Here is a 20,827-nt window from a genome sequence, read left to right as displayed (position 1 = left end):
ATAGATTTTGGATACTAGCCCTTTGTCCGATGTGTCATTTGCAAATAAGAAAGATAGAACTTCCAAGTAGAATTTCTGAAAGGAAAATGCTTACAAGATGGGAGTAAAATTCACAGCTACAACTTAGAGATAGATAAATATTGTTAAATGATATTAGCCACCTAAAACAGCCTATTCAGTTTCTCATAGGTTTTAATTATTCTCAAAATGCTGTAAGTTAAGCTTTATCTCAATTTATAAATGAGAAAGGTCAGACTCTGAGAGATTAAATAATTTCCCCAGGTTCGCTGCTGCTAAGTGGCCCAGCCAAGGTTTAAAGGCAGATTGTAAAACAAGTTGTCTACCATTTATTTATTTAAAAATTTTTAATGTTTGTTTATTTTTGAAAGAGAGAGAGAGGGAGCAGGGTGGGACAGAGAGAGAGGGAGACACAGAATCGGAAGCAGGCTCCAGGCTCTGAGCTGTCAGCACAGAGCCCAACGTGGGGCTTGAACCCACAAACCATGACATCATGACCTGAGCTGAAGTCGGATGCTCAACCAACTGAGCCACCCAGGTGTCCTGATTTTTTTTTCTTTTTTCTTTTTTCTTTATATAGACGTGTGTGTGTGTGTGTGTGTGTGTGTGTGTGTATAAAATTTTATTTCATCATGCTAAGTGTACTATTTAATCTCCATCACCTGTTTTACCCATCTCCTTACCCATGTACCCTCTGGCCACCATCAGTTTGTTCTCTACAGTTAAGAGTCTGTTTCTTGGTTTCTCTCTCTCTTTTTTCTTTGCTCATTTGTTTCTTAAATTCCACAGTGAGATTATATGGTATTTGTCTTTGACTGACGGGAAGATTTCATTCTTTTTTATGGCTCAGTAATATTCCATTGTGTGCATGTGTGTGTGTGTGTATGTGTGTGTACACACATACACATACACACAGGTATATATATACACATACATACATACATGTACACACACACACACACACACACACACAGCAGACCACATGTTTATTGATTCATTTGTTGATGGACACTTGGGCTGCTTCCATAATCTGACTATTGTAAATAATGCTTCAGTAAATATAGGGTGCATGTATCCCTTTGAATTAGTGTTTTTGTATATTTGGGGGTAAATACCCAGTAGTGTGATTGCTGGATTGTAGGGTAGTTCAATTTTTATCTTTTTGTGGAAACTCCATACTGTTTTGCACAGTGGCTGCGTCAGTTTGCATTCCCACCAATAGTGCACAATGGTTCCTTTTTCTCCATGTCCTTGCCAAAACTTATTTCTTTTGTTTTTGATTTTAGCCATTATGACTGGTGTGTGGTGACACCTCATTGTGGTTTTGATTTGCATTTCCCTGATGATGAGTGATGTTAAGCATCTTTTCATGTGTCTGTTGGCCATCTGGTTGTCTTCTTTGGAGAATCATCTGTTCGTGTCTTCTACCCCTTTTTTTAAAAATTGGATTATTTGTTTTGGGGTGCTGAGTTGTATAGGCTCTTTACATATTTTGGATACTAACCTTTTATTGGATATATCATTTGCAGATATCTTCTCACATTCATTAGATTGTCTTTTAGTTTTGTTGATTGTTTCTTTCACTGCGCAGAAGCTTTTTATTTTGATATAGTCCCAGTAGTTATTTTTGCTTTTGTTTCTCTTACCTTAGGGAATCTATCTAGAAAAATGTTGGTATGGCCAACGTCAGAGAAATTATTGCTTGTGCTCTCTTCAAGGTTTTTTATGGTTTCCTGTTTCACATTTAGGTCTTTAATGAGTTTATTTTTTTCTATGGTGAAAGAAAGTGGTCTAGTTTCATTCTTTTGCATGTAGCTGTCCAGTGTTCCCAACACCTTTTGTTGAAGAGACTGTCTTTTTCCCATTGTATGTTTTTTCCTCCTTTGTGCAGGATTAATTGGCCATATACTTGTGGGTTTATTTCTGTGTTTATATTCTATTCCATTTATCTATGTGTCTGTTTTTATGCCAATACCATACCTTTTAAATTACTACTGCTTGAAATCTGGAATTGTGCTAACTTCAGTTTTGTTTTTGGTTTTCAAGATTGCTTTGGATATTCAGGTCTTTTGTGGTTCCATAGAAATCTTAGAATTATTTATTCTAGTTCTATAAAAATTTTTATTAGTATTTTGATGGGGATTGCATTAAATATGTAGATTGCTTTGGGTAGCATACACATTTTAACAATATTTCTTCAAGCATAAGAGACTCTTAAAAACTGAGAACAAACTGAGGGTTGATGGGGGGTGGGAGGGAGGGGAGGGTGGGTGATGGGTATTGAGGAGGGCACCTTTTGGGATGAGCGCTGGGTGTTGTTGAAACCAAATTGTTGAAACCAATTTGACAATAAATTTCATATATTGAAAAAAAATAATATTTGTTCTTCCAACCCATGAGCATGGAATGTCATTACATTTCCTTGTGTCATCCTGAATTTCTTTCATCAATGTTTTATAGTTTTCAGAGTACAAGTCTTTCACCTCATTGGTTATGTTTATTCCCAGATATTTTACTGTTTTTGGTGCAGTTCTAAATGGGACTGTTTTCTTAATTTCACTTTCTGGTGCTTTATTTTTAGTGTATAGGGATGCAATAGATTTCTGTACATTGATTTTGTATCCTGTGACTTTACTGTATTCATTTATCAGTTCTAATGGTTTTTGATGGAGTTTTTAGGGTTTTCTATTTTTTATATCATGTTATCTGCAAAGAGTGAGAGTTTTACTTCTTCATTACTAATTTGGATAACTTTTATTTGTTTTAGTTGTCCAGTTGCTGTGTCTGGGATTTCCAATTCTGTGTTGAATAAAAGTGATGAGAGTGGACATCCTTGTCTTGTTCCTGATCTTAGAAAAGCGCTCTGCTGTTCCCTATTAAGGATTATGTCAGCTGTGAGTTTTTAATATATGGCCATTATTAGGTTGAGATTTGTTCCCTCTAAACCTGCTTTGTTGAGGGTTTTTATCATGAATAGATGTTGTACTTTGTCAAATGTTTTTTATACATCTATTGAAATGATCATATGGTTTTTATCCTTTCTCTTATTTATGTGACATACTACTTTCATTGTTTTCCAAGTATTGAACCATCCACCCTTGGATCCTGGAATACATCTCACTTGATCATGGTGTATGATTATTTTAATGTAGTGTTGGATTCAGTTTGCTAATATTTTGTTGAGGATTTTTGCATCTTTAGTCAGGATAATTTTTTTTAATGTTCATTTCTTTTTGAGAGAGAGACAGAGAACGAGCAGGGGAGGGGTAGAGAGAGAGAGAGAGAGAGAGAGAGAGAGAGAGACACAGAATATAAGCAGTATCTGAAGCAGGATCCGAAGCAGGATCCAGGCTCTGAGCTGTCAGCACAGAACCCAATGCAGGGCTCAAACTCACAAATGGTGGGATCATGACCTGAGCTGAAGCTGGATGCTTAACTGACTGAGCCACCCAGGCGCCCCCATAGTCATGATAAATATTGACAGTAGTATTCTTTGTTTGGTGTCTTTATCCAGTTTTGGTACCAGGGTGATACTGGTCTCATAGAATGAATTCAGAGATTTTCCTTCCTCTTCTCTCCTCCTCCTTTTTTTTTAAGTTTACTTATATATTTTGGGAGAGAGAGAGAATGAGCTGGGGAGGGACAGAGAGAGAGAGAGGGAGACAGAGTATCCGAAGAGGGTTCTGTGCTGACAGCAGAGAGCCTGTTTTGGGGTTCAAACTCATGAGCTGTGAGATCATGACGGACGCTCAACTGACTGAGCCACCCAGGTGCCCCTTTTTCCTCTTCTATTTTTTGGATTAGTTTGAGAAGAATCAGCATTAACTCCTTGAAATATTTGGTAGAATTTTCCTGTGAAGCAGTCTGGTCCTGGACTTTTGTTTTTTGGGAGTTTTTCTGGTTGCTGATTCAATTTCTTTGCTGGTAATTGGTCTGCTCACATTTTCTATTTCTTCTTTAGTTTTGTTAGGTTGTATGTTTCTAGAAATATCCATTTCTTCTAAGTTGTCCAATTTGTTACCATATAGATTTTCATAGTATTCTCTTTTAATTGTATTTCTGTGGTGTTGGTTGTTATTTCTCTTTTTTAATTGGTGATTTTATTTATTTAGGTTTTCTCTCTCTCTTTTTCATGTGTCTGGCTAGAGGTTTATCAATTTTATTGGCCTTTTCAAAGAACTAGCTCTTGATTTCATCAATCTGTTCTATTGTGTTTTTTTTTTTGTTGTTGTTGTCATTTGTTGTTTCTATATCATTTATTTCTACTCTAATCTTTATTATTTCCTTCCTTTTGCTGGGTTTGAGTTTTTTTTTTTTTCTGCTCCTTTTGGTGTAAGGTTATGTTGTTCATTTGTGATTTTTCTTGCTTTTTGAGTTAAGCCTCTTTTGTTATAAACTTCCATTAGAAACACTTTTACTACATCCCAAAGATTTTGGATTGTTGTGTTTTCATTTTTATTTGTTTCCTTGTAATTTTGATTTCTTCTTTGATTTCTTGGTTGACCCATTCATTGTTTAGTAGCATGTTATTTAACCTCCATGTATTTGTGCTCTTTCCAGATTTTTTTCTTGTGATTGATTTCTTGATTCATAGCATTGTTGTCAGATAAGATTCATGGTATGACTTTGATTTTTTTTGAGTTTGTTGAGACTACCATTTATTTTTAAAAGATCTGTGATCTGTAAGGTAGTTTTAGATTTGGAATGGAAAATAGCCTCTAAACAGCATTTAAAATATAATATTTTTCTGTGACTGTTTTTTTACATATCCCTAAAATGCCTGAAAAATATATAGGTTAAGCATTTTGAACATTATTAGATATCCTAAACTTCTGATAAAAAGTTCAAAGGACAGGTAGTTCAAAGATAGAGGAGTCCAACCAGAATAACTGGATTTTTAAAATAGGCTAATGTGATATAGGGAAACTACTTAGTTATTTAGATTGGATGGACAGACATGACATAAGGAGGTAACATGAAGCCTTTAACATAGGTACGCAAGTATATTTCATATATCTGTACACTTTAAAAAAATAATAAAATGAACATCTGTGCCCCTGCCACCAAGCTCAGGAGATAAAATATTTATAGTAACCTAGAAGCTCATTACATGTTCTTTCATGGTACCATTTTCCCAATAACACCCTCCCTGATCTCCCTGAAGTAACTATGATCTTGAATTTTGTGTTAATCATTACACTGATTTTCTTTAAAGTTTACGTTTGTAAATAAGACTATACAATGTATTGTTTTGGTTGGTCTATTTTAGAAATTTCTTTAAATGGAATCATTATTTTTATTATTTTGTTACATAATTCTTAGATTTAACTTCAGGCTTTTGAAAATCACCCATGTTAATATAGTTGTAGTAATTTATTTCTCCTGTATACTATTCTATACCTTAATTTATTTGTCCATTTGACTATATGGGCAAAGCTGTTTGACTCTGTGGATGTCTCCTGGTTCCAATGAAAGTATTTCTTCAAGGCAGACATTCTAAGCCTTTTTTGTGTTTTAAAACCCTTTGGAAATCTTGTGAGTCTATGATCTCCAGGTGTTTTTAAAGGTATAACAAATGAATAGGGTTACAAAGAAATTGCAAAGAAGCGTGCAAAGAAAACAAATTGAACTAGAGTCATTAAGATATTATACACTTGAAAATTGTTGAGAGACTAGATTTGAAAAGTTCTCAGGGCACCTGGGTGATTCAGTCAGTTGAGCGTCTGACTCGTGATTTTGACTCAGGTCATGATTTCATGGTTCTTGAGTTTGACTCCTGCATTGGGCTCCACACTGACAGTGCAGCCTGCTTGGGATTCTGTCTCCCTCTTGTTCTGCCCTTTCCCTGATCACAATGTGTCTCTCTCCCAAAATAAATAAACTTAAAAAAAAAAGTTCTCAACACACACATATCTACAAATGTAATCATGTGAGGTGATGAATATGTTAACCTTACTGTGGTAATCATTTTGCAGTACATATGTATATTAAACCATCTCATTGTAACCTTAAACTTATACAATATTATATGTCAATTATATGTCAAAAATCTGGAAAACATAAAAGCAAATCTTCAAAAAGAAATAGACATACTTGTTTATTAGGATACTAAATTGCAAGGTCTTTCAGTATATATGAGATATAACTTTGAATTAACGATAAGCATATAAGAAATTTTGATCTGTTAATGTAATTGGTAATATCTATGATTTTTATTGGTTACAAAGTCTCCAGTCTTGCTAATAATATTATGATTTGTTGCCTACATTTCATATTCAAAGGAAATGCTTATTTTCAGTTAGAAGTAGGTGGTATTAAATGTGTAATTTTTTTTCATTCAAGTTACCAGACCCTGTGAATTCTATACCTAGAACCCTTGGGGATCTGTGTACTGGAAATTATGAACCACTGTTCTAGTTTATATACCTAGGAGTGGAATTGTCATAAGATATGAACATGTTTATTTTTACTAAACAGTACAAGACAAACTCTTTTACAATTTTATACTATAATTGCAGCATATGAGTTTTTTCTGACCAATTTTTTAATTATTTCCCATTTGTTTTAATGAATGTAACCAATAGGAATCAGTTAAAGGGTGGAGGAAATTATATGAGGTGGGCAAAGGCAACAATCCACATGATGGTGTTCCTGCGTGATTTTGTCCAAAGGTCAGGTTCATGCAGATCTGCAGTAGGAAGCAGGAGAAGTGGATCCAGTGCTGTCTCAACTGAGTAGGAGGGCAGTAGCTCTGCATGTAGACTCCATGCTTTTATTGTGGGGACATTCCTGGGTAAGTACTTTTCTTAGTACCGTTATATTCTGAGGCCACTAGATGGTGGTATAGACTACTTTTTCTTCATTAAATTCTCAAATTGTGCTATTTTTCTTACAATTTTTGAGTTTTGTAACTTAAACTATAGATATTTAGAGTGGAGTTAGTTTACAATTCTTTTTTTTAAAATACAGGATTATGTACTGGAGAGGAAAACTTTAGTAAAGATGAATTACTATCATAACTTTTATTAATTGCTTTATTATTAATATAAGTAAATGGTAATAAAATATTAACTCAGTTTTCAAAATGTTTCTTAACAAGTATCCTGCTCATATCAGTGAATATTATTAAACACCTCTTGTGTGTTGAACATTAGATTGGATGCTCTGGGGAAGGAAAATGACTGGATGCCTCTTCTTCAGCTTGTCGACATGTCTTGATATTTCTGTATTAGCCTTGTTGCTGCTAGTCTTCTTAGTATAAGTTGCAGGAAAGATTTGTGAACAGCTTAATATTAAATATAGTATGAATTTATTTAATGTTTCTGATGATAAATTATTTTTATTACTAAAACACATAAAATGAGTTAAGTATATATTCTATCATATCCTTTGTAGATATATTAATTGGCTTTCTTTATGTTTTGCATTTGAAAGTGAATTCTAGTACTGAAGACATTTTAAAACCTCTTATTAATAAATGCAGTTATTTCCTAAAATAGGCTTTGCAAGTCTATTGCTTTGAATAATCTTTGTGCCTCACAACTGTAGTTGGGGAGAAATGTTATGAGGGAAGTATTTATGGACTTTTACTGAATGTTTTTTATTTTTATTACTAAATATGGCTGGTTTATTTCCTCAGTATAACTTGAAGCACCTTTTAGCATTATGGAATCAGGGTAATTAGTTTATGGCAGATCTTTTTTCAAGAAGTTCCTCTTCCAAGTGAACACCCATTATCCAGTGCTCACCAATGTATTTATCTTCACCTCCACAAGTTGTCATAGATATTTACTAGCTGAGTAATTAATTTAGTTTTTGATCTGTTTTGGCTTTACTTGAGTATCATTGATTGTTTTTGCAGAATCTTTACAATTTTTTGTTTGTTTATTGTCAATATTGTATTAAGGACTGCAGGATTAATTGCAAGGGTCTTGTAGGCTGTGTCCAAACACTGGGGGCTTGTTTTCTCTTCTGTCACTTGTTAGGTCCTTCAGGATGTTGTTGAGGATTTTCCCAAACTCACTTTGTGATCTAACTTCAAATGTCCCTCTATCTCTTGTGAAGGTTGACAGACATATAGTTTATGGGAAATCAGTTCTATTCGGATTAAAATCCCCTCTATAAAATATCCCAAGTTGACTTCTCAAGATACCTTAATAGTGCACCTGGAAACAAGCTTACTGTTCAAGATGGTTTTCTTCTTATATAAGGACACCGGAGCACTTGGGTGGTTCAGTCTGTTGAGCGTCTGACTCTTGGTTTTGGCTCAGGTCATGATCTCATGGTTTGGGCTTAGGTCATGATCTCGTGGTTTGTGAGTTTGAGCCCAGCAATGGTCTCTGTGCTGACATCCTGGAGCCTGCTTGGGATTCTCTCTCTCTTTCTCTCTCTCTCTGACCCTCCCCTGCTTGTGCTGTCTCTCTCTCTCTCAGAAGAAGTAAACTTAAAAAAAGGTGTTTTTTTTTAAAGACACTATTGAAAAATATGGTTCCCAATTTTCCTATTTGCTTGGAGTCATCTGAAGCCCCCACTCAGCACAAAATAAAAACTGAAAATAGTGAAAAGTTATAATAACTTTATAGGCTGCCTCAGTATAATTTCTGTCTCATTGTATTTTTCTAATTAACAATTGGTCCTGAGCATGTAAGTATTTTGGAATGAGATATGTTGGTAGATTCATGTTACTAGAGCCTCCTTTATGAGACTCTAATGGGAGCTAGGGCCTCATTTGATTACTTAATCCTCATTTCTATTTAGCTGATCTTTTCATTTTTAAAGAGGTTTTAATAAATATTTACTTTAAAAATCAAGTCAAATACCCCATTCCTATCCCTCTTTCAGAGAATGTCAGTGATAACTTTTTCCCAAATAAGAGAGTATCAGATTCTAATGAGTCAGATGTCATATAGGAGCTGTCATGTGTGTTTTGTCTTCTATTGAACTCGTTATTACTCTCTTTCATTTCATTTTGTGACATTGGTATTTTCATTGTACAGATTAAGACAAAAGCAGCAAAAAGAAGCTTAAAGAAGCTGCTAAAGGCTAACAAAATGATCAGTTTAGAGGTGGTTCATTTTACTTGCTATCCTGTAATCCTATGTTATAGTATGCTATAACTTAGTTGTTCTTTCATACATTAATATTTAGATGTTTCAGTATGTCCATTTTTAAATTATGCTTCAGTGAGTAGCTCTGTAAATATCTCCTTGGGCATATACCCATAAGTGGAATTAATGAATCAACTTCACACTTTTTGTAGTATCAATATATACTCCTAGTGGCAGTGAGTGTGATTTCTTCTTTTTTCATATTCTTTTTTAAAAAATTAATAATTATTTTAATTTTTATCATTATTCTTTTTTATTTTTTATTTTGTTCATGTTTATTTATTTTTGAGAGAGACAGAGACAGAATGTGAGTGGGTTAGGGGCAGAGAGAGAGGGAGACACAGAATCCGAAGCAGGCTGCAGACTCTGAGCTGTCAGCACAGAGCCCAATGTGGGGCTCGAACTCACGAGCTGTGAGATCATGACCTGAGCTGAAGTTGGACGCTCAACCGACTGAGCCACCCAGGCGCCCCTTGTTATTATTTTTTAGGTAGACTCCATGCCTAACGTGGGGCATGAACTCATGATCCTGAGATCAAGTCACATGCTGTACCAACCAAGCCAGCCAGGAGCCCCTTCTTTCTTCATGTTCTTAATTTTTATAGAAGTTTAATATTTGCTTATCTTTTGGCTGAGAAGTGTCTTATTGATTTAATTTATATTTCTCTGATTTCATGTGTGTTGAAGATTTTTTCATAACTTTATAGGTTGTTTTACTTACTTTTTCTTAGAGGTCGCTGTTTATACCCTTGCCCAATTTTCTGTTTTTTTTTTTTTTTTTTTTTTATTAGTGTGATAGCTTTTTAAAAAATATTCTGGTTACTAACATTTTTTTGGTTGGATTTGTTACTGATACAGTCTTCCATTTGTGCTATTATTTAAACCTTTTAATGATGCATTTTTGCCATATAGAATTCAAAATTCTAATTTTGAATTATTAATCCTTTGTTTTATGCCTTTGCTTATTTTTTTAAGTTTATTTATTTTGAGAAAGAGAGAGAGAGAGAGCATGAGTCTGAGTGGGGAGGGGCAGAGAGAGAGAGAGAGAGAGAGAGAGAGAGAATCCTAAGCAGGCTCCATGCTGTCAGCACAGATCCCCATGTGGGGCTTGAACTCATGAACTGTGAGATCATGACCTGAGCTGAAACTAAGAGTTGATGCTTACCCGACTGGGCCACCCAGGTGCCCCATCCTTTATTTATTTATTTATTTTGCTCATTTGAGTTACACTTTTCCTATCTCTGTATATAAAGACATTCTCCTATATTTTCCTCTAGATGTTTTACAGTTTTGCTTTTGGTGTTCAATCTATCTAAAATTTATTTTGGTAACAGAATGAGGTGGAGGTTTAATTATTTTTTCAATATTAATAGTCCATTACCAAAGCATAATTTAAAATACTTCATCCATTCCTTACTTACTTGTAATACCAACTGATATCAAGTAACATTTATTGGATATAGATTTTTGTATATGCCCAGGCTATTTCTGAATTCTCTACTCTATTTCATTAATATATTTATCTTTGTCTGAACCAGAATTATGTTATCTGAATTGCTCTAGCTTTATCATCCATCTTGACATTTGGTACAGTAAATATGAGATTTCTTATTTTAACATTGTCTTGGCTACTCTTGGTCTTTACGATTCACTTTGAATTTTGGGATAACCTTCAGAAATTTTTAAACAATTCCAATTTCATTTTGATTGACATTTACACTAAGTTTTTAGAGAAATTTGGGATGAATTAACATATTATTCTTGAATTTCCTAAAATGAACAAAATATAGCTCCCCAATTTGTGGGAAGTTCTATGTGCTTTAGTCAAGATTTATATTTTTCTTCAAAAATGACTTATCCAGCTTTTATAGATTTATCTGTGGGCACTTTATACTTTTGTTGGTGTTGTGAGATGCTTTTAAGTGTGGCTCAGTACAGTAAGCATCTGACTCTTGATTTCGTCTCAGGTCTTGATCTCACGGTTCATGAATTCAAGCCTTACATCTGACTCTGTGCTGGTAGTGTGGAGCCTGCTTGGGATTTTGTCTCCCTCTCTTTTTGCCCCTCCCCCGTTCTCTCTCTCTCTCTCTCTCCAAATATATAAAAATAAAACTTAAAAAAAATAAAGTGCATTTTCTAAACAGCTGTAACTGCTATAAAAAACTTGAATTTTGTAAATTAATTGTGTGTTTAGTAGCCTTGTATAGCCTCAGTTTAAATTTAAGGCTTTTTTTTTATAGTTTTTTCTCACTTCCTATGTAAACCTTATTTTCGGACAGTTTTGCATTAAAGCTAATCAAGACCCTGAGGACTCAGGAGAAACTTTTGTCCCTCTCTTAACTACCTAGAAGAATCTAAATTGGGAGTCTTTCTCAAAATAAGAATTATTACTGGAGATTAATTTTATATGAGTGACTCGTGTATGGTAGGGCAAACATCTAATTACCAAACATCTGCCCTTTTTTTTTTTTTTTTTGTAAAAAGTAACTACTTTATTATCATTATTATGGAGAAACATTCAATGATGCATGGCTGTTATTATCACTATATTATTTTTTTATTTATTTTTTAAATTTAGTTTTTTAATTTACATCCAAGTTAGCATATAGTGAAACAATGATTTCAGGAGTAGATTCCTTAATGCCCCTTACCCATTTAGCCCATCCCCCCTCCCACAACCCCTTCAGTAACCCTCTGTTTGTTCTCCATATTTAAGAGTCTCTTATGTTTTGTCCCTCTTCCTGTTTTTATATTATTTTTGCTTCCCTTCCCTTATGTTCATCTGTTTTGCATCTTAAAGTCCTCATATAAGTGAAGTTATATGATATTTGTCTTTCTCAGACTAATTTTGCTTAGCATAGTACCCTCTAGTTCCATCCATGTAGTTACAAATGCCAAGATTTCATTTTTTTTTGATTGCCGAGTAATACTCCATTGTATATGTACATATACCACATCTTCTTTATCCATTCATCCATCGATGGACATTTGGGCTCTTTCCATACTTAGGAAAGTTGTTGATCGTGATGCTATAAACAATGGGGTGCATGGGCCCCTTCGAAACAACATACTTGTATCCCTTGGATAAATACTTAGTGCAATTGCTGTGTTGTAGGGTAGTTCTATTTTTAATTTTTTGAGGAACATCCATATTGTTTTCCAGAGTGGCTGCACCAACTTATGATCCCACCAGCAGTGCAAAAGAGATCCTCTTTCTCCACATCCTCGCCAAGATCTGTTGTTGCCTGAGTTGTTAATGTTAGCCATTCTGACAGGTGTGTATCTCAGTGTGGTTTTGATTTGTGTTTCCCTGATGATGAGTGATGTTGAGCATTTTTTCATGTGTCGGTTGGCCATCTGGATGTCTTCTTTGGAGAAGTGGCTATTCATGTCTTTTGCCCATTTCTTCACTGGATTGTTTGTTTTTTGGGTGTTGAGTTTGGTAAGTTCTTCATAGATTTTGGATACTAACCTTTTATCTGATGTGTTGTTTGCAAATATCTTCTCCCATTCCATTGGTTGCCTTTTAGTTTTGCTTATTGTTTCCTTTGCTGTGCAGAAGATTTTTATTTTGATGAGGTCCCAATAGTTCATTTTTGCTTTTGTTTCCCTTGCCTCCTGAGACGTGTTGAGTAAGAAATTGTTGTGGCCAAGGTCAAAGAGGTTTTTGCCTGCTTTCTCCTTGAGGATTTTGATGGCTTCCTGTCTTACATTTAGGTCTTTCATCCATTTTGAGTTTATTTTTGTGTATGGTGTAAGAAAGTGGTCCATGTTCATTCTTCTGCATGTTGTTGTCCAATTTTCCCAGCACCATTTGCTGAAGAGACTGTCTATTCCATTGGATATTCTGTCCTGCCTTTTCAAAGGTTAGTTGGCCATACATTTGTGGGTCCATTTCTGGGTTCTCTATTCTGTTGCATTGATCTGAGTGTCTGTTTTTGTGCCAGTACCATACTGTCTTGATGATTACAGCTTTGTAGTATAGCTTGAAGTCTGAGATTGTGATGCCTCCTGCTTTGGTTTTCTTTTTCAAGATTGCTTTGGCTATTCAGGGTCTTTTCTGGTTCCATACAAATTTTAGGATTGTTTGTTCTAGCTCTGTGAAGAATGCTGGTGTTTTTTTGATAGGGGTTGCATTGAATATGTCGATGGCTTTGGGTAGTATCGACATTTTAACAATATTTGTTCTTCCTATCCAGGAGCATGGAATCTTTTTCCATTTTTTTGTGTCTTCTTCAATTTCTTTCATAAGCTTTCTACAGCTTTCAATGTATAGATTTCTCACCTCTTTGGTTAGGTTTATTCCTAGGTATTTTATGGGTTTTGGTGCAATTGTAAATGGGATCGATTCCTTGATTTCTCTTTCTGTTGCTTCATTATTGGTGTATAGGAATGCAACTGATTTCTGTGCATGATTTTATATCCTGCAACTTTGCTGAATTCATGGATCAGTTCTAGCAGTTTTTTTGGTGGAATCTTTTAGGTTTTCCGTATAGAGTATCATGTCATCTGTGAAGAGTGAAAGTTTGACCTCCTCTGGGCCGATTTGGATGCCTTCTACTTCTTTGTGTTGTCTGATTGCTGAGGCTAAGACTTCCAATACTATGTTGAATAACAGTGGCGAGAGTGGACATCCCTGTCTTGTTCCCGACCTTAGGGGGAAAACTCTCAGTTTTTTCCCATTGAGGATGATTTTAGAGTTGGGTCTTTCATACATGGCTTTTATGATCTCGAGGTATGATCATTCTATTCCTAATTTCTTGAGAGTTTTTATCAAGAAAAGACACTGTATTTTGTCAAATGCTTTCTCTGCATCTATTGAGAGGATCATGTGGTTCTTGTTCTTTCTTTTATTGATGTGATGAATCACATTGATTGTTTTGAGGATATTGAACCAGTCCCGCATCCCAGGTTTAAATCCCACTTGGTTGTGGTGAATAATTTTTTTAATGTATTGTTGGGTCTGGTTGGCTAATATCTTATTGAGGATTTTTGCATCCAAACATCTGCCCTTCTTACTGCTCTGTAAATTTCCCTCTTCCCTTTGAAGCTCCAGGTCCCTATCCCATTCCCTAGGATGGTGTATATACCTAATTTTATTTTTCTGTCTTCGAACCTCTCATATGTGGAGCTCCTATAGGTATGAAATTAAATTTGATTTTCTTATGTTAATCTGTCTCATGTCAGTTTAATTCTCAGACCAGCTGGAAGAATATTAGGGTTGAGGAAAAATTTTCCTCCCACACTTCTCTCCTTTTGCCCCCTAATTTCCTCTCTTCCTATTTTCTCTTTCCTTTCTTCTTTTTATTCTTCTCTTTCCTTTCCTTCTTTCTTTTCTCTCTCTTCTCTTTTTCCTCTTTCTACTTCTCCCTACCCCCTTCTTCTCCCTTCTCTTCTTCCTCTTCTCTTTCTCTCTCTCTGTATTTGCTGTGTAGGATTTTTGTGCAGTGTCGTTTGTTTGGAACTTTAAAGGAAAAAGGGAACTGTTAGTTACAAGTCTTTGATAAATACCGTTTATCAAGTTAAAGAAGTTTTCTTCTGTTTCTAGTTTGATAAAGTTAAATATGAATGGGGGTGCCTGGGTGGCTTAGTTGGTTAAGCATCTGACTTCAACTCAGGTCATGATCTCACAGATTGTGGGTTTGAGCCCTGCATCAGACTCTGTTGACAGCTTAGAGCCTGGAGCCTGCTTCAGATTCTGTGTCTCCCTCTCTACTCCCCCACTCGCTCTCTGTCTCTCAAAAATGAATAAATGTTAAAAAAAATTATAAATGCCTGTTGAATTTGATCAAAAGCTTTTCTTGCATTTAATAAAATAATTGTTTGTTTTTATCCTTTAATTGATATTGTGGTGAATTACATTAAAATATCTTTGAATGTTAAAACATCCTTGCATCTCTGAGATAATCTCTACCTGGGTGTTTAGTATTATTATTTTGTAGTTTATCATATTCTGTTTGCTAGTATTTTATTGATAATTTTTCTATTTACATGTATTAAGTGAGATTGGTTCATAATTTTTTTCTGTCTTATACTGTCCTTGTTCATCTTTGGTTTCAGTGTTTTATCAAGCTTATAAAAAGAACTGGAGGACCTTGCAACCCCTTTTTTATATTTTACAAAACAATTTGTGTATGGTAGGGGTTACCTGTTCTTAGAAAATGTATTAGAAGTATCCAGCAAAATTGGGCTTGGCAAAATCTGTTACTACTGATTCAGTCTTCACCTATCTTTAGATTTTTCCATTTCCTCTTTTTATAACTCTTTGAATTGGATTCCTAGTGTATTAATTTTTCAATCTTTCTTATTTTCCAATTTATTTAAGACTGTAAATCCCTTCATCTCACCAATTTTGGTAATCATATTATCATAAAGTTATTATTATATTGAAATTTCAATCATGACTTTTTTTGATCTATCAATTATTTAAAAGTATGTTTCAAATTTTCCACTTTTAAAAGACATTTTTGGGGTTTCTCTTTTTGATATTGATTTATTTAATTTTATTTATTTCATCTCATCTTTTCTCCTTTCATCTCATTTCCAGTTAGTTAACATACTGTGTTATATTACTTTCGTGTGTACAATACAATGAGTCAACAATTCCATACAATACCATACATACATCACGACCAATGCAGTCCTTAATCCCCATCACCTATTTCATCCATCTCTCACCCACCTCCCCTCTGACAACCATCAGTTTGTCTTTATAGTTAAGAATCTGTTTCTTGGTTTGTCTCTCTCTCTCTCTCTCTCACTTTTTTAAAATTTTGCTTATTTGTTTTGTTTCTTAAGTTCCACATATGAGTGAGATCATATGGTATTTGTATTTCTCTGACTGACTTATTTTGCTTAGCATTATACTGTCTAGCTTTATCCATGTCAATCATTGTAAACGGCAAGATTTCATTCTTTTTTATGGCTCAATAATATTCCGTTATATATGTGTATATATATGTAAGTATGTGTATATGTGTATATGTAGTATGTGTATATATATCATATATGTATATAATATGTACCTATAATTCTATGATAAACATAGTGTATATGTATCCCTTTGAATTAGTGTTTTTGTATTTGTAGGGTTATATACCCAGTAGTGTGATTACTGGATTATAGGGTAGTTCAATTTTTAATTCTTTGAGGAACCTCTGTACTGTTTTCCAGAGTGACTACACCAGTTTGCATTCCCACCAACAGTGCACAATGGTTCCTTTCTCTCTACATCCTTGCCAACACTTGTTGTTTCTTGTGTTTTTGATTTTAGCCATTCTGACCAGTGTGAGGTGATACCTCATTGTGATTTTTATTTGCATTTCCCTGATGATGAGTGATGTTGAGTGTCTTTTCATTTGTCTGTTGGCCATCTGGATGTCTTCTTTGGAGAAATATCTATTTATGTCTTCTACCCATTTTTAAATTGGATAACTTGTTTTTTGGATGTTGAGTTATATAGGTTCTTTATATATTTTGGATACTAACCCTTTATTGGATATGTCATTTGCAAGTATCTTCTCCCATTCAGTAGGTTGTCTTTTCATTTTGTTGATGGTTTTCTTCACTGTGCAGAAGCTTTTCATTTTGATGTAGTCCCAATATTTATTGTTGCTTTTGTTTCCCTTATCTCAGGATATCTATCTAGAAAGATATTGTTACAGCCAGTGTCAGAGAAATTACTGCCTAAGCTCTCTTCTAGAATTTTTTGGTTTCCCATCTCCCATATAGATCTTTAATGTATTTTGAGTTTATTTTTGTGTATGGTGTAGAAAAAGTGGTCCAGTTTAATTCTTTTGCATGTAGCTGTCCAGTTTCCCAACGCCATTTTTTTTTTTTTAATTTTTTTTCAACCTTTTTTATTTATTTTTGGGACAGAGAGAGACAGAGCATGAATGGGGGAGGGGCAGAGAGAGAGGGAGACACAGAATCGGAAACAGGCTCCAGGCTCCGAGCCATCAGCCCAGAGCCTGACGCGGGGCTCGAACTCACGGACCGCGAGATCGTGACCTGGCTGAAGTCGGACGCTTAACCGACTGCGCCACCCAGGCGCCCCTCCCAACGCCATTTTTTGAAGAAGCTGTCTTTTTCCCACTGCATATTAATTGTCTGGTTTTTGTTGAGACTTGGATCTTTTTCATTCTTTTTTTTTTTTTTTTAATGTTTATTTATTTTTGAGACAGAGAGAGACAGAGCATGAACAGGGGAGGGTCAGAGAGAGAGTGAGACACAGAATCGGAAATAGGCTCCAGGCTCTGAGCTGTCAGCACAGAGCCTGATGCAGGGCTCGAACTCATGGACCGTGAGATCATGACCTGAGCCGAAGTCGGCGGCTTAACCGACTGAGCCACCCAGGCGCCCCGACTTGCATCTTTTTCTAATCATCAAGAGCTCTATAAGCATTTTATTATATTTTATTATATATTCTCTACTGTTTGAATGTAGAGTGATAGACATACATGTTTGATTGCCATAATTTTTTAAAGTGTTTGTTTAACTTAACATAATCTCTACTTAGTAGCTTTACAATCCTCCTGAATAATACCAAGGACCTTAAACTATTGATCTCTTATTTCTTTTTTGTTTTAATTTTAATGTTTATTTTTGAGAGAGAGAGAGAGAGAGAGAGAGAGAGAGAGACAGAGCATGAGCAGGGGAGAGACAGGCAGAGAGAGAGGACACAGAGTCAGCAGCAGGCTCCAGGCTCTGAGCAGTCAGCACAGAGCCCAATGCTGGGCCCAAACTCACAAACCGCGAGATCATGACCTGAGCTGAAATCGGATGCTCAGCCGACGGAGCCACCCAGTTGCCCCTCTTATTTCAACGTTTTTATTTATTTTTGGGACAGAGAGAGACAGAGCATGAACGGGGGAGGGGCAGAGAGAGAGGGAGACACAGAATCGGAAACAGGCTCCAGGCTCCGAGCCATCAGCCCAGAGCCTGACGCGGGGCTCGAACTCACGGACCGCGAGATCGTGACCTGGCTGAAGTCGGACGCTTAACCGACTGCGCCACCCAGGCGCCCCAAGCCCCTCTTATTTCTAATTCTTCTGTTATCTTCCATATTTTTTATGTCTAAGATTTCACTTTTGCCTTGTTTTTAAGACCCCCAGTTGCAAGTGCTGTCTCTTGCTCTCTTTCCTTCTCTCTTACTATCTTTTATAGTGACAGTTTATTTGCTCACATATTTATCAATGTATTTATTTGCTGTTTTTTCATTCCATTCTTTTCATCTAGGAAAAATTTCTTTCTTATCTGAAAGGGAAAGGGGAAAAATCTCTTAGTTTTTTCTAAAACTGTATTTTTGCCTCTTGAAAGTTAGTTTAATTTAGTACACAATTCTATATTTTCAGTTACTTTGTTTGAACAATTTGAAGATTTATTTCATTGACTTTGGGCCTCTATTCTCCCTGATGTCATTTTTAGTCTATTCTTAACTTTGAAGCATTTGAGAAAAGTAAATGTTTTGTGATGTTAAGATATAACAAGATCATTATTAAGAACAGACTGTTTCATTTTAGAATAACTTTAATACGTATTCTTTGTGGAAAGCATCATGACATTCTTAGACCAACTTTATAGTTCCTTTCAGGTACTCATTTTACCATTATATTATGCTTAATTGTAAACATGCTTATACCTTTATTATATATTAATTTTAAAAGTGATTTCCTTTCTAGTAAATGTCACACATTTTTAAAATACTAAATTCAAAACCACTTTTTATAAGTATTAGATTTTGAATTTTAAGTGCACCTGCTGAGTAATATTGTAAAAATCTAAACTATTACACAAAGGAACAAAAGAACAGAGAGGAAGATATCTTGTGCAGCATCTATACAGAGAACCTTATTCTGGGAATATAATTTTCCTTTTTATACTGGAAAAAGAAAGAAGCACATTTTGGTTTTCCTAATTTGACATCTTAGAAGAAACTTACGGCAAATGATAATGTCATACCTACTGAAACATAATGTGTTTTATACACTGTATACATCACAGTTATTCTTAGGACTTCTAATGATTTCACCATTGTAGTAAGACAAGTAGTTTTAAAATGTAAAATTTCCTAAGCTAGTTTAAACCTAAGAAATAAGTATTCCCTTAAAATCTATTTTGCCTTGTGCCTTTATATAATTATTTTGGTATTTGTCTCTTTTTCACTGGACGTTTTCAATTTTTTTGGCTTATGTCTCTGAATTTTAATCTGCTGTATGAAAACTTAAGGGCATTAAACCCAAAGATACCTAATTCACAAGCATTTGTTTCTTTATGAAGACATACTTTCATACTGAACCAAGATCAGTATGATACATAGTGCTTATAATTGTTCTGACTGATTTGCTTCAATAGTTTCTTTCATTTGTTTGGTCACTGACTTGTGCACTTACACTATCTTTCAAAATGCTATGAAATTTAAACATTTGTTGAGAAGCATAACATTTATTTTCAGTAGTCCTTGTACCACTAAAACCAATAGCATTTATTACATCGAGTAATGTCTCATTTTCCATTATTAAATAATGTTATGCATTACAACATACACATTAACATTTATATTCAGCAGTTACCAGAATCATTATTATAATACAACCACTATTAATGTATGTTATCTTTAACATGTAGTGCCTCACATTTATAATCATTGTTTGTCTCACATGTGGTGTGAATATGAACAGCGTAGAAAAGAAATAGTCATTGTTTGAAACTTCAACTTCTTAATTAAAAAAAAAATGCCCTGGGAAATGTGAGTGATTATGTAACTTGATCACTTTAAGAATAGCAATGTTATAAGATATATAGGTGATTATCATGTGAATATATAGGAATGGCATTTAAAACTTTATGGTCTTAATCATATTGAAAAGGTGGAATTGCAGAATAAATGGTGTAGAAAGAACTAAATTTCTTTTGCTAAGGTCTATGTAATCTGACATTCCTGGGGAATTAGTAGTCTCCTAAGAAATAGCCAAAAACACATGAAGGAATATGGCAATACCACATCATGCCCAAAATGTTTGCTGTTTGCTGTTTGCTTTTTCCTAATTACCTTAGAGGTTGATTCTGGTAAATCTTCTGGTATATATTTTTTCTTTCCTTTCTTTTTCTTTCTCCTTGCATCCACCCCCCAGGAATAGCAACTGAAATCCTGACAAGACTTCAGTATAGGAAATTAAATTTCACAGGGACCATTAAAATTTATTTTTAATTTCTCTCTTGGAATAGTTGTAAGTAACCTATTAAAAAGTTTTGCCTTTTTCAAGTAGTGGAAATTTTCCCTAAATTAATTTTAAGGGAATTTATAATGACAGTATTTTTTTTATCCAGTTTCTACCCTTCCCTCATTCATTGATACATTTACTCAACAGCTATATTCTGACAGACTTTGTATAATTTTTTCGAACATTGAATTATGAAAAATTTCAAACAAAGCAAAACAAATAATTTTACTTTGAACATCATACATTTACTAACTAGATTTTACCACCAACATTTCATTAGATTTGCTTATATCTATGTGTCTATTTATCTGTCTATTCCTCCATTAAATCCATTTCATTTTTGGGTGTATTTCAAAATAAACTGAAGACACCTACCCTTTTCTCTAAATACTTCAACACGTGTATCATTAGCTAGAGTTTAAAACTATATTTGTCCATTCATCAGTTGATGGACATTTAGGCTCTTTCCATAATTTGGCT

The 20,827-nt window shown here is 34.6% G+C and overlaps 1 protein-coding gene across 3 annotated transcripts in view; it reads left to right on the top strand.

The window, feature by feature from the left end:
- The window catches only part of LOC125926342 (olfactory receptor 13C9), a 229,643-nt gene that overhangs the window by 43,160 nt on the left and 165,656 nt on the right, over positions 1-20,827 (top strand). For all 3 annotated transcript variants that reach the window (XR_007459087.1, XR_007459086.1, XM_049635685.1), the window contains exon 2: positions 6,690-6,811. The gene's annotated coding sequence lies outside the window, so the exon portion shown is untranslated. The remainder of the gene's footprint in view (positions 1-6,689; positions 6,812-20,827) is intronic.

This window comes from Panthera uncia, chromosome D4, assembly GCF_023721935.1.
Source record: "Panthera uncia isolate 11264 chromosome D4, Puncia_PCG_1.0, whole genome shotgun sequence".
NCBI lineage: Eukaryota > Metazoa > Chordata > Mammalia > Carnivora > Felidae > Panthera > Panthera uncia.
The sequence above is the reverse complement of the archived record's forward strand: the minus strand, read 5'-3'. Positions and strand labels throughout refer to the sequence as shown.